This window comes from Falco punctatus, assembly GCF_963210335.1.
Source record: "Falco punctatus genome assembly, chromosome: 6".
Classification (NCBI taxonomy): domain Eukaryota; kingdom Metazoa; phylum Chordata; class Aves; order Falconiformes; family Falconidae; genus Falco; species Falco punctatus.
Genome location: NC_137585.1, coordinates 55603300 through 55617689, shown reverse-complemented (window position 1 = coordinate 55617689; position 14390 = coordinate 55603300). Strand labels below are relative to the sequence as shown.

The following is a 14390-nucleotide window of genomic DNA, read 5'->3' as shown; positions in this document are numbered from 1 at the left end:
CAAGAACAAATGTTGCTTTAGGTGCCACTCGACTCTAAGCAAGGTCATCGGCACTCACAACTTTATCAGAAGATTCCCAAAAAAGTGAGCTATATCTTTAATCAGATCTCCTGTTTGCGGGAGACTAAGAAGCTGGGGAAAGGCTTGATTACTGATTTTTGAAGATGTAGACTGGGGTTTATCCCAACTGACTTTAGGCACCTAACTGCCCCTTTCTGGTGGGCTCCCTCTGCACTTAGCAGACAGCAAGGGCTCCTTCAGACAGTGAACTAGATGATAGAAGGAACTTACAGTGATTAAGGTCCTGAAGTAGGTGCCTGTTGCCTGAAGTTAGCAAGAACCGGGCAGAAAAGACCTACGATGTTGAACATGTGGCAACAATAAGGGTCTGACAGCATAAATAGAGGATTTTGCTGTGTGATGTAGGTATTTTCCTGTAAGTCTGCTCCATCCAGAACATGCAGAATCAAAGTTTTCTCAAAAAGGGGCACTGCTGGGCTGGCTCCTCTGGCTATTGCATGGTGTGTCAGAAGGGTTGGAGAGCAGCATCCCTTACTCCATGAGCACCCGCATGTCTGGGAAGGGTAAGCTGGTGGGACAGGTATGCACATCTCATCAGGCTTCCCTGCATGCAGGCTCTTGAAGTGAGATTGGGCTGTCCTCATTGAACTGTTGCTCCCAGGAAAGCTGACCCTTCCACAGGCAGCTCCCCAGGGCATCCCCCATATCATGAAGTCGGGCATGGTCCCAAGCTGCTTGCAGAGGTGGGTGCCATGTGGGGCAGCCCACGTGGGTACCATGAGGGGCAACTCACCCTGAAGTGGCCAGGGTGGGTGGTTATGAAGCTGGCCATGCTTTTGGTCCTGCCATGGCATGCCCTGCTCTGGCACGGCCAGCAGGCTCTCTCCTGAGACACAAGCAGGAGCCTCGGCAGAAAAGAATGGAAACTGCCCATCTCCGCTCACTGTCTCATCCAGGGAACAGCACAGGGAACAGTGCAGGCAGGGGAGGAATCCTTCACTCAGTAGGACCTACACACCCAAAAGCAACACAAAGCCATTAATGACCTTGCACTGCTAACAGGTGACAGAAAAACTTCATATCTTACACCTGCTTGCTGAAAGCGCACTGAAAGTTGTTCACTCTTCTGAAACCTTTCCAAGGGGCCACACAAGTGGCAAGCCGAATAAAACCAGAGACAGTCAGATCTGCCTTTCGCTTGGGCCTTCTGGATTAAAAAATATGTGGTACATGAAAGAGCTCTTTGAAGTCACTGATGTTGATGCTGCAGCACATTTGGGCGAGTGCAGAGAATACCACGGCTCACGGTGTCAGGAGTCAGGGGGGCCTTCCTCCTCGCACAGGGAGAAGCTGAGGATATCTGAGAGCTCTTTCTTATATACTATATATCTATATTCAAAGACCTGGGTAAATTTAGATTCTGCTGAAAAAGGAGAAGGGTTCATGACACAAGGCTGAGGGAAGAACAGCATCTGTCGCTTTGCAGTGGTGCTGCATCCTGTCTTGTAGATTGGCTGTGATGTCAAACCCACCTTTCCCTGGGTGGCTGCTACAAATTATTCTGAAAGCAGCATAGTTTTGTGACATCGGAAAACATTCTCCGCAGATGCCAGTGAGTGGACTTATTTTTAACCTAAAGAAAACTTGTGATGTAGGGTCTCCAGAATAAAACATACAAGTACCTAGGGTAGGTAGCAATTTTAACAGCAATTCAAAGAGCTGCCAAATGACCTTTCTTCTATTGGTGGTGAAACAATTTGGTGTGCTAGAGATGGAGTCTTCCACATAGATTTGTTGTAAGGTAATTAGAAAGAAAGGGAAAAAAAGCATCATGAAAAACTGATAAAGAGAAAACCATCAGCTTTGTGTCACGTCCAGAGCCACTGGAAAATCCACATCATAAAACAGACTGAGAGTTTGTGTAGTTGGTGGAACTTTCCTCACGTTCGGGTATATTTTAAGCATTATTTAGAAAACAAACGTAAAGTGTCTCAGGCCAAAAGTGTAGCAAAGAAAAAAAACCTTGTCTCCCTTCTTCTGTCAGACCAACAGGCAATCATCTCACCGCCTTGCCCCAGCTGAACGCCTCCAGCTACTGCTCTCCAAGCTTTAGGACAAGCAGGTGGAGGAGACCAGTGGCACTTCTGGGAGAGCAAATGGTGCAAAGGATGGGAGCTGGGGTGATGTAGCAAGGTACTGGCAAAGGAGCAGGATGGTGCTTGTGGGGAAGATGGAGCAGGAAAGCCAAACAGTGAAGGAGGTGCATGATGTCATCACTGAGCCCCTTACCCCTGTCATCTTCCAGTTAAAAAAGGGAAATTTCTGGGGGAGAAAGCAACCCAAAGATTAATCCAATCTGTCCAGCTGGAAGCATTTCCCTGTTCATAAAGTCATGAATACTTCTCAAATATTCCTGTGTGATTAAAAAGAGGAAATGCAAATACTTTATGAGCTTTGGGTTACGGGATTAGGCACGTAATAGTTTTATGGGCCCGATCCTGTCTCAGCAAACACGATGGGAGGTCAGTTATCAAGCCACAGGGGGCAAGATAAAGCTCTATATGAGTTGCTATTTTTTACTTTTAAAGTTAGTCTTATTGGGCCCAGCCCAACTTCAGCTGAAGTCAATGAAAAGACTCCTGCTGACTTTAATGGGAGTTGGATTGGCCCTATTCTCCTTTGTTAAGTAAAGTAATTTTAAAAGGTCAAGAGGTGAATTAAAAGAAAAAGAAACAACTACATCGATAAGCTTTATTCAATGTGCACAACTTATTGAGAAGAAGTGTTGTCTTAGCTGGTGAGAATAGTTCAAACTAGTCCTTGCAGACTCTGGCAAGGATAACAAAGTATGGTTTTACTCAAAAAAACCCAAGTGGAAATGAAAATTGCTGAGTTTTGATTTAATGATCTCTCAGTGGCTGCTATCTGCTCAATTTACAAATAAAACAAAAGACACCAAAGTTAGAGCCTAATCTCAATGAAACCAACCTTGTGCTGGTACAATTCCACTGAATTTAACAGATTTCTCCTTGATGCTTCAGTGGATTTCTTCTTGATTGACACTGGTGGAAGAGCTAAAATAAGATGTTGTGTTTCTAATTGCTATGGCTACAGTTTGACTTGGGCTATGGACATCTTGCTCTGATTTCAGTACAGTCGCTCCTCCACCAGCAGCTGAAGCAACTTGTAGCCAAAGTGGCAGGGGAAAAATTAGGAGGAGAAACAGCGTATTTTCCAGTTGTGCTGTGTGAACCTTCTGGGGTTTGACTTGCACTCTGGGTCCTCACCAGCTCCAAAGAAGCAGACCACAGGTTTTATCACCATATTCAGCAGATAAAACTATCGAATGAAAAGTTGCTATTTTTACACAATACCTTTTCAGAGTGCAGTAGCATCATAAATTACAGACCTGTCTCCCTCAGAACAGCTCTCATGCACTAGCTGTCGGAAGATGCTGTTGGCAATCAGCTTCACAAAATTTTTCTTTTCCAGATTATCCCTCTTCCAGGACGCGTTTTAGGATCCAAAGAGTATAAAACATGCTGAATTTCTCGGGAAATGGCTGAAGGAGTTTGGTTTCGATTTCTTCGCATTGTCCTTGCTAAATGCCTCATGCTGTGAAATTCAGATGGTCTTCTCTGATACAGGCAGTAGCTATAGGAAAATTAAAGTGTATCCCCCCCCCCCAATTATATGTCATTTTATATACAAAAAAAATCTCTACCAAGCTGAGATGAATCAGAGCCATCTTTCCAGCAGATGGTTAAAACTAAAGGGAGAGAAGGATGGCTTCATTGGGCTAATCCAAGAAAGAGAAAAGCCCTCTGAGCAGTTCCCTTTTGAGGCAGGTTAACAGCCCTGTGCTCAGCAGGTTCTGACCATCAATGAACTAACCCTTTCCTCCAACCTTGCCTCCTGCTGGGCAGGAATTCAATGCATGAGCAGAGGTCAGTGTTAATGCCATCTTGCTAAAGGCATCCAGCTTTCATTCACAAAACAAACCACTTTACTGGCTTCAGAGGGAAAAGTAAGTAACCCAGGAGAAAAAATGCGCAGATTTTCTATTAAGTAAGAATCAGTTTACGGTATAATATCAGTCGCAAAAGGGTCGAATCAAACATTGTTATAATATATCTTTAAGGCAGCTTCTTAAGTGAGAATCAAGGAAAGATTATTTTGCCCATGTCTAAGCTTAATGGCACACTTACACAAATAAGATGAGAAACTACAGCTGCAGCGAACACTTGTGCTGCCTGTTGTAGTTTACAGAACAAACATTTGGAATCTATCTGGCTAATCATGATATATTTTTCATGTGATCATCTGTTTATGCTTCTTTGGTTTATATTTCTTGGGACTGGGCTGTGTGCCAAGGGGCTGGGGGCTGGAGTCAGCAAACACCCTCCCAGCCCTGCCAGACCCTCAGCAGTACCCTCAGCCACAGCTGCTCCAGCCTCACCTCATGGGAACAGCCCCCCCTCAACCCACCCTGCCAATCCTTTAGGATGCAGTGTACTTGGAGCTACATGGCTTAACCCCTCCTTTTCTTCCCACAGCCCCTCTTGCACTGGAGCCAAGGACCGGGCATGCATATGTAAGAACATCTGCATATGCTGTTTAGTGCACATTTTAACCAAAAAAATGCATGGAGCCCCGTGGTAGCTTGACTAGCAGGCAAGGCCACTGATGGAGGCACATGTTTCTGCACTTGTTTCCAAAAAATCCTTTTTTTCTTGTGTGGTTTGTGTTCACCAGCCCGCTTGGCCAGCAGCATGAGGGACTAGCCATGGCTTCCCACTGAGCTGGGGGAGCTGGGGTGGCCACTGCCACTGTGTTCCCAAGCCTCTGCACTGTCATCCCTGCACCAGACCACCTTCTCTTTCTGTGCGTGACTCCCACAGCTGTTTCGCCAGCTGTTACCTTCATCTTTCAGCCACGTGCATCTGCAGAGGCTTTCCAGCCTGGCTATCTGCCTTGTGCCTCCCCATCCGCAGCCCCACAGCCTGCTTGTGCCCCAGGGTCCAGGGCTGATTTCTGCCCTCCCAGAACACAGCCAGCAAGACCAGGCTGCTCCAGTCAGAGGCTGGCCCAGGTCAAGTTGCTGGTAGTGCTGCTTGTGCCCACCACAGCCCCCATGGCCTCCACACACTAGATGCAGCTCTCTGAAGCACAGGTGAAGCAGCAACCTACTGCTACTTTGACACCAAATTGCCAAAGCTGAAGAAACAAGATCAGGGTGAAATTTTGCCTAAGCAGCTTTTAAGATGCTGGAAAAAGGTCAGCGGCATGCAAGATCTCCTGTTTGTCTCCCATAGAGGGAGCACAGATTGTCCAAAAAACACTGAAACAGATGCACTTCTGTAGCCATTGCAGAATTAAGAAGTTGAAGTAACCAGAAAACAGGCAAATGATGGCCTGTGCCTCCAGCTCAAGGAAAAGATGATTTTTAGAAGTGTTGCTGCTGCTTGTCCAGCCTCCAGCTGCAATGCAGCAAAAATGTGGTCTCCTTGACACTGCAGCACTCCTGCTGGGTGTTGGCAACAGACAGGAGGGTTCCGAGCAGCACCTTAGGACAGTTCTAGTTTTGGCAAAGGGGTAAGCAGCAGAGTGGCTGGGATCATCCTGTACCTTTGCAAGCTACAGCACTTCCTTGCAAGCACAGCACGACACTTCCCTGCAAGCACAGCTCTGTGTGTGGAGCCCAGGAAAGTACACCAAGGAGAAGGAAATGAAGAATGAACCTGGATAAGGCCACAAACACGTAGCTCCATAACAATGACCTACACTTACCTGGTTACCCTGCTGATGGTCACTGAAGCTACACACTTCCCTGATTAAAAGGCAAATAAAAAACACATCAGTTGTCATACAGCAGCCATGCAGCCTCAGGACACATGGTTTGTCCAGCAGATGCGGGTCCAGTCCTGGAGGAGCAGAGCTGACCTCAGCCTCCAGGCACTTCAGCCCTGAGCCACCTCAGGCTCCTCACAGCTCATTCACATTGGGAGACCCAGGGTCTCCTCCAACCCAGAAAGCAGTCAGGCTGTGGTTTTGGTTCGCAGTGAGGAGCCCTGTGGTTTTTTTTCTTTTTTACTGTTCAGCTCCATTTTCCAGCTACAGCTGCATTTGTGCAACAGTCCTGAAAGACTCCTGTTGCCTGGAGTGGGTGGACGGGGTGAGAGAAAGCCAGGAGGACCTCAAAGGCACGCACTAGGTGCCCCTGCCTCTTAACATTTCCAGCCTGCAACCACATACTCTCGAGCTGCCACCTCAGCAGCTCTCCCAGCAGCAGCAGAGGACCGCAGGCTCGCTGCACAAGCAGCCCTCCCAGGCAAGGCACTGGGGCAGGGGCGTAAGGGCTGCAGTGTGGCTGTGCCATGCATTGCCCAGAGGTGCTCGCCCTGGCTCAGCCGGGCTGGGGGCTCCTGGGGTTTCTGGCTCTCCCAAACGGAACTTCAGACCTTGCCCTTCACCGCAACAGCAGCTGGAGAACCTGTGTGTCCTTCTGCACACACAGACACTGTGACTCTGGTAACAGCGGGGGCTGCTATGCCCCCTCTCCCAGCACTGCGGGATTTTTCAGGATGGACATCACCTTGGTGCCCAGAGGGCCACAGGCCAAAGCTGTCTCATCTGCTCTGACTCCTGGCAGGATTTGAGCCATTGTATGTGGAAAACAGGTCCTGACATCTCCTCACTGGGGAAAAGACAGCAGAAGTCCCAATACATAGCAGCCTGCTCGCCTGGAGACAAATGCATCTGTACTGTTCTAATGCCTCAGAGCTGAAAGCAGGTCCCATGCGGCTGGGCGTGATGAAGGATGGGGGCCTGGGGGCCTGACACACATGGCTCTGCAACCTCTGTGGCTCCTGGCAAAGCCTGAAAGGGCAGTGCTGCAAGCGGGACTGTCACGCAAAGCAGAAGGATGTTAAACCCCTGGCTCAAAAGGGTGAGTGAGCGTTTCTCTGTGCAGTCTCTACCTCCTTGAAGATGTTTACTTTGCTCCTTGTGCTTCCCCTCTATTTCCTTCCTCTCCATTTCACACCGCTAATACGTTACACGTAGGCTAACACTGAAACTGAAGAATTGAAAATGCAGTCTCAGCAGCAATATCCCTCGAACTGTGCTAGGAGGAGAAAAGTAAGGTAAAGTGGGTGGCTGAGAAAGGGAGCAGTGTGCTTGTCTGGTTGGTGGGTCCCCACAGGGAAGCCCAGGTGTGATGGGCTCTTCCTTCTTTACATCCCCATGGCATAGCATTGAAGTCTGTAAGAATACCCTGCAGATGCAGCCAAACAAAGCCACGCAATCAACCCTTTGTAATCAACTGCCACCAAAACTACTGGTACGTGTCCTCACTACTACGCAGCGTGGCCAAGGAGTAAGACAAGGAGGTACAGTGAGGAACACGCTGGCTGTCAGGGGGAAGTCCTCCTCACAGGCTGGGATTTCCCAGTTCATTTGCTTTTGTAAAGAAATTATTTTTCATCATGCTTAAAGTTGGTTCCACAAAGTAAATCCTGTTCTTTGTTGTTCACTAGCATCACTGAGTCTTTTGGACAGGGCCTGGAGGCCTCTTCCCCGTGTTGAACATGTTAAGTGTCATGAAGGTGGTGGAGGTGGCTGAACAAGAATACAGCTGACTGCCAGAGAGGCTGGTGGTTGCTGCACTGGCAACTTTTCCTTTCACCAGTCATTTTTAGGCAAGCCAGGATGTTCCCTTCTCTTAACTCCTGGTCTAAAAGTACAAGCTCCAGATTGCTTAATATTCTAGGTGTTGAGGGAATTTGAGATTCCTGCAGTGGGACAAATGTCTACAGAAATTCTTTGTAATATTTGAGACTTTCTGTAATACTTGAGTGGATTTAAAATGTCTTTCTCTTTACAACAGCAACATGAGAAAGCACAAAGCCTCACATATCTGATGATTGCACAAGTGGGATTTTTTGGGAGGGGGAATTACTTCAGTCTGATCTTTCTCCATTATTTTTTATTTAACTATGCATTCCTCAGTTCAGCTTTACTTAAATGAAAAGTAGAAACAACAAAGTGGCCCTTGCGTGAGGAACAGCACTTGGAAGAGACAGTCCCTGGGAGACCCCAGGTGCTGGTGGCCTCATTTTATATGACGGCGACTGATATCCACCAGTGTCTGGAAAAACCAAGCCTATCCATACGAAAACCAAATCTCATGTGAAATACAGGCTTTCATGGATCATCTAGTAAAGGTGAACGGTTTTTATATTATATTGAACCCTAGGAAAAAAAAAGCAAACTGCACTGACAGGATGCATTGACAGTGCCCTTTCTATGGCAGATTTTTATGTGTTTTCCAGAATCGTTAATTCTCTTACTTCAGAGTCCCTCTCGCTGTGGATTTATGACACATTTCCTGCCTCCCTCCTCCTCATATGTTCCTCCATCTCTCTTACTTGAACTACTTTAAAGTGACACGTTGTCGCATATCCATGTGATGAAAGCAAGCACATAGCTCCGGACCCAACAGAGTGTGTTTCTTTGCAGCTTGGCGACCCCAGACCAGCCAACACACCCTGTCAATGTGAGCCCAAATGCAAGGGACAGGCAGAGGGATTCCCACCAGGCAGGGAAATGCCGCGAACTGGGACATGGAAAGGCTTGGCTTGCACGGAGCAGTCAAGATATTGCTCTTTTTCAACCCTTTGGATGACTGCTTGGAGCTGCCAGATGAGAACTAAAACTCTTATTGCTTGTACACAGCCCATGATGGTGGCTGTTTTTGACAGTCCCCTCTGGAATAGTTACTCTCCAGTAATTTCTGCTACCTGCTGCAGGTGTAGTCAACTTAAAAATACAAAGTCACCTCACTGCCCATCAGCACTGTCACCAGTGACACACCCCCACCCCCAAAACCTCCCTCCTCACCCTCGCTCTAAGCCTAGGGGGCATCTGCTTGCTCAGCCTCAAGTAGCAGGGAAGCAAGGTCAGCATCCAGACCAGAAGCTAAGGGTCTCTCCTGCATGGTCACACATGTCTGGGGACTAAAGCAAGGATGGTGAGTTAAAGGTTCCCTGCTCTCAACATTACTGTCTGACTGACCTCAGACGGCTCATAACTGCTTTTGTGCCTTAGTTTCCTCCTACATAAATGATATGAGTCTACCTGTTCCCATGGCTTTTAAATTTTTTTCCTTTCTCCCTGTGTTCCTCCCCCGTTCTTACAGATTCAGCTCAATGTCCAAGAGCATCTGCATTTGCTAATGTTTTGAGGTTAAATAATTCAAAACATGTTTCGAAGTCCTTCCGCTTCTCAGTGCACTGCATCTCATAGAGGTGTGAGATTCTAGCACCAGCTCCAGACCCACAAGTGAAGTACATCAAATGCTGCAGGAGATCACTGCCTTTGCCCCACCAATGCACATCCCCATTCCCTGCCTAATCCAGGGAATCCCCTTGCTTCATCCCCCACTAAGAAATGTTTATCCTTAAGGCAGCCTCCCAACTCCCTGCAAAAATCGAAATGCAGAACACCTTTACAAATACAGTGCTTGTTAGTGCCCCTTCCCGGGATGTGTGTTCCTGGGTAGCCTTTCCAAAAGACATCTTGAGCAGCAGTAATCACTTGTCCCAAAGAAACAGCAGCACATAGCAACTTGCTGCCTTTACCTTCTGCTGGGCAGAGGCTTTTGGAAGATTTGCAGTTTTAAGGGATGTTTTCATTTACCTTTGAAATGATGTGGCTGCCTCCTGCAGCTTTCAAGAGGCTGCATGTAGCCTGGCTACACCATCATAGGGAAATTTCCTGTTCCTGGTCAGTGCAACCATAAGTTAAATCTCAGGGTTTCTCTGCATAAATGTGGATCTGCACTCTGAAAAGCTTTATGGAGCCAGAGTCTGGAGTTTCTCTGTTGTGTAACCTCCACTTGCAGGATGCCAATGCTTCATAATGTTACAACTATCAAGGCCCTTTTTGCTACCACCAAGTAAAAAAAAAAAAAAGTATTTCCACCATAATGCTTTTCAAATGTTTATGTGAAAATATATAGATCTACTTTTTGATCTACTTGTAAAAGTCCCTGCAAGAATGTGTCTCTAAGGATACCAAAAGTTTTCCAGTGTTAGACTCTTAGAGCTTGCTACCTATTGAGATTAGCAAAGGGACAACTTTTAAAGAGGCCCCTGGAAAAAGATTATAAAACTTCAGAGCTGTATGCTCATACCCTTCCACACCTTTGCAAAGGATTTTAAAAATTTGCATTAGTTCAAATGTGTGTCACCTGCAATAAAAATATTCATTGATAAAAACAATTCAAAGCAAGGCTTGCACAGAGCTCACCAGCAGTTACCCTGAGACAACAGTGCTCAGCACCTTGCAAAATTAAATTCCTCTCCTGGGGTGAAAGACAGAGCAAAGGGCAAGGCAACCATGTTCTCACCCTGGCTTTTCACAAATGTGCATGAGACTGAGGGTCTAGGGTGGGAGGAGTTACCATAGGGCAAGCAAGGGTGAGCTTGCATGTGTACACTTAATGTGCATACACACGGGATGCCTGAGTGAGCTGCATGTGTCACACTTGATGAGCAGCTGCCCAGGGCAACCTCGCTTAGCCTCCTCTCTCCCATCCATGCCAGTGGTGGCCTCTTAAAGAATATCTGTTAGAAAGTTATCAATCTGCTTCTGCTATAGACTCCCAGCTTCAAGCATTAAATCCGTTAGGATATCCCTGAGCTCACGTTTGCGCCTGTATCAGTGGTTTTAAATAGTACATGTATTTCCATAATTTTGCCTAATCCCTTGGAATCATGTGTCCTTGTGCACCCCATAACGTCCTGTAGCACTGAGTCCCTCAGAGTAACTCTGTGTTGTACAGAAAGGTTCTGTCTCTTGCTTCCGCTAAACTCCCTGCCTGGAAATGACACTGGGTCCCCTCTCATTCTTGTCCCACAAGAAAGTGAACTGCTGTTCCCTATCCATCTTCTCAACATCACCTTACAGTAACCTGGTCATCTGCCAGGACACTTTATACACAGACAAAGAAGCAAGGTTTGAGACGGAAACAGTTAAAATCTCACTTTGACAGCTGCATATGTGGGAAGCGGCCTGTTCATTTGGAAGTGTGAGAATGAAGCCCGCTGTACACAGAGAGGTGGGCATTGGTGTGATTTCTCAGTTTAGACCTGGTCGCTCCCCAAAGACACTGTTCGCCACCGCTGCAGCAGTTGTAAGGAGCTTTAGAGCAGCTTTTTGGGAAAGTTCCTTAACTCAAGTTAACCCACTGAACAGTCTATTTCAATACTATAGCTTTGCTCTCAGCTCAGATCTGCGTGAATTGTGCTTGGGAGTTTAGCATATTAGAAAACCAAAGAAATGGGAGTGAGCCAACCTCTAATTCCATGGAAGCGTCCCAGGAGTCCTACCGCCATCTAAAGTAATCTGCTTTCCAGTCCTCACCTCCAAGTTCACAGGTATGCTGTGCAAAGAGGTTCTCTCACCCAGCCCAGGATGTGGCTGTGAGTGCTGCTGAGCTTTGCTCTTTGTATTCTCTTGCCTTTTTCTATAGTGTACGTACTCTACCAAAAGACCAAGGATAAATCTACTTTCAAAGGGACCCTAAAATCTGAGAGAGGGACAGTCTACCTGAAATCTCTTAAGTGCATCAAGGTAGTTGTCACATAGGCAAAGGCCTCTTCCACGTTTCTTGGCCAACTAAAGTTGGATACACATCTATTAACTCAGAGGGACAAATTTCTGAGAAGTTTTCTCACGTAGATAGCAGACTCTGTCTTTCCTGTGAGCACAGGATGAAGGTAAACACAAGGTGAATGCTGACACCCACCCAGGTTCATAAGTAACTATGGATGGGCTGCACCACAGGGAGTTTGTTGTGCAAATACCACATAGAGCAAAAGCCAGCTACGGCCTTTGGGAGTCCTTTGGTGACAGGGCTCCCTCAAGGCAGCACCACCTGGATATGAATTACTTAAGCCAGAAGAATATTGAAGAGTTTTCACATCATGTTAAACTGATACTATGGAGCTGGTGTAAGACTTGAGTGCACATGTCTGCTCCAACTCATGGAAGGGACATTCAGCTTTGCAGTCAATATCAGCTTTTCATTCACCGGAGGCTTTCAAGATACCTTTCAAGACATTTTTGAAGCATTAGAAGGGGTTGGTTAGCTGTTTATATAGATGGGGAAAGAGCAGCAGAGCAGTGAAGTCATGTGCTACAGCATAGCAACTTGTCACTCCCTTTAAGGGGGGTGACATGTGGTCCCCACGATCTCCTCCCCAGTCCTCCCAGACCCTGCTGATCCTCCCCTCTGCACCTGGTTACCAGATCAAGGGCTCATCTCACCCTGCTGTAAGTCAGTTCACCTCAGCAGTCCAAACTACCTGTGGCTTTATTGCTGGGTTAGTCTTCTGTGACTTCAGACAGCTAAACCAGCTCAACACCAGTACAAAATTATCAGCATGAGGGAACGGTAGGAGCGGAGGGACAGGGGCAGAAGGAGGGGTGCAGGACCACCATCACCCAGCAACAGGCAGCTGGTGATGGGTCAGAGCCACAATCCAGTTTCACCCACAACTATTCCTATTCCCATTCCCGTTCCCCTCCCCTCTTCTCCTCTCCTCTCCATTCACCATCCCTGGTTCACCATCCACCTCTCCCCCAGGACAGCAAGGAGAGCAAAGCATAGGGTCACAGAATGCACAGCACTGCAAAGGGGTTTGCAGGATAAGGCCCTCAGGTGGGAGAAGGGATCTTTTTGTCACATGCAAAATCAGTCTCAAACGTTCTCTGCGGTATTGCTCACACAAATGGCACAGGGCTGCAGAGGCACGGAGGAACCATTCCTGCCATATGTTGTCAGCCGGTGAGAAACTGCAGGAAAGAACACACATGGCAGCTCCCAGCTGGCCTGGGCTACAGGCATCAAACCTACACACAGCCTTGCGGACACTATATAATTGTCCACAAGTAGGGCAGTCTGAATGGCACCCTTTGAATCACAGACTTTAATGTCTCCGACAAATGGAAAAGCAGACATCAATAGATGATGAATATAGTGAGAATTGTATTCTAATTGGAAATAAGATGTATATTACCTTGTACTGGATCAAATAACATGATGGATTAAAATGGCTGTGCTGAATAATTGAGATCCCAGTTGTATAATTTTTCCTATCATTTTAAAGTTATGCCATGGAACCAGCAATATTCCACTAATAAAAAAAGGTTGCTCATAAAAAGGAAAAATATCAAAGAACCATCAGTGAACAGAAACATTAGAGAGAAGCAGAATGTTCATGTTCTTCACCCTTTTGTATGTGCAAGTACTACTTTACAGGCTTTGCTTCTTTTATAAAATTATAAACACAAAGAAAATCATGATGAGCAAGTAGTGTACCTCATACAAGCACATCAGATGTACGGTGATGCTGAAAATTTTCTCTTTACCTTTCCATCCCCATGACACTGAGCATGAATTAGCAAGGCTTGATTTGATAACCGGAGTAACAGCTACATCCAGTTGTAAACTGGGCATTCAAAACATAAATATTTATGGGGTTTAAGCCAACTCCATCTGAAGAGATCTCTTTCTAAATCTAGGCGTGAGTAAACAGATTCCTTCGTACTGGGGCTGCTTGTCCCCTGTACCACACAAAGCAAGGAGCTGTAGCCACAGGCACATTCAAAGCCTCTGCATCATATTACTTACTAGTAGCTTGAAATTCAGACTACAGCCTCTTTTAAAAGATAGTATTTTTCCAGAAATGTTTATTTTAAGTTTAGAGCTGTTATTGTTATTTCTTCTCACTGGTGTAAAAGTCCAGTTGGAAGAGTTTTCTTTCCTCTGCATTGAGGTTGAAAATTCCTGGAAAGCCATGACAATATTCAGCATTCATGATCACACAGGCAGACATATTTCATGAAAATTGCATAGGCTTTTAATACAGGATTATGAATGAGCTCTAATGTTGAAATTATATTAGATTGAATTTCAGAACGTATTTAACATATTTCCATACAGCAACCTTGCGATGTCTTTTCAATAACAGTGATTATTACAGGCAGGCTGGTTTTTATGAAAACATTTGTTCAAGGTGGACAAGGCTTCCTGAAAAATGTTGTACATCTTTATGGCTGACGTTTTAGTTGTTTTGAATTAACTTTTTTCACAGCCAGAATGAAACATTTCACCATATAATTCTTCATACATGTCTTCAAACAAACTTGGAGACTTTGCTGTGGATTTTCTAAACTGTAATACAATCTCAGGCATGAAAACTCTTTGTGAGCTGGAGGTGAGCATTTTGTCCCAAGTTATCCTGTTACCCTTAAAATACAAATATTCTTAGCTAATGTCTGTCTTTTAAAGCAGTGATTGC

General features: G+C 46.0%; 1 protein-coding gene across 1 annotated transcript in view; it reads right to left on the bottom strand.

Annotated features, from left to right (window-relative positions):
• The window catches only part of MSRB3 (methionine sulfoxide reductase B3), a 115003-nt gene that overhangs the window by 7635 nt on the left and 92978 nt on the right, over positions 1-14390 (bottom strand).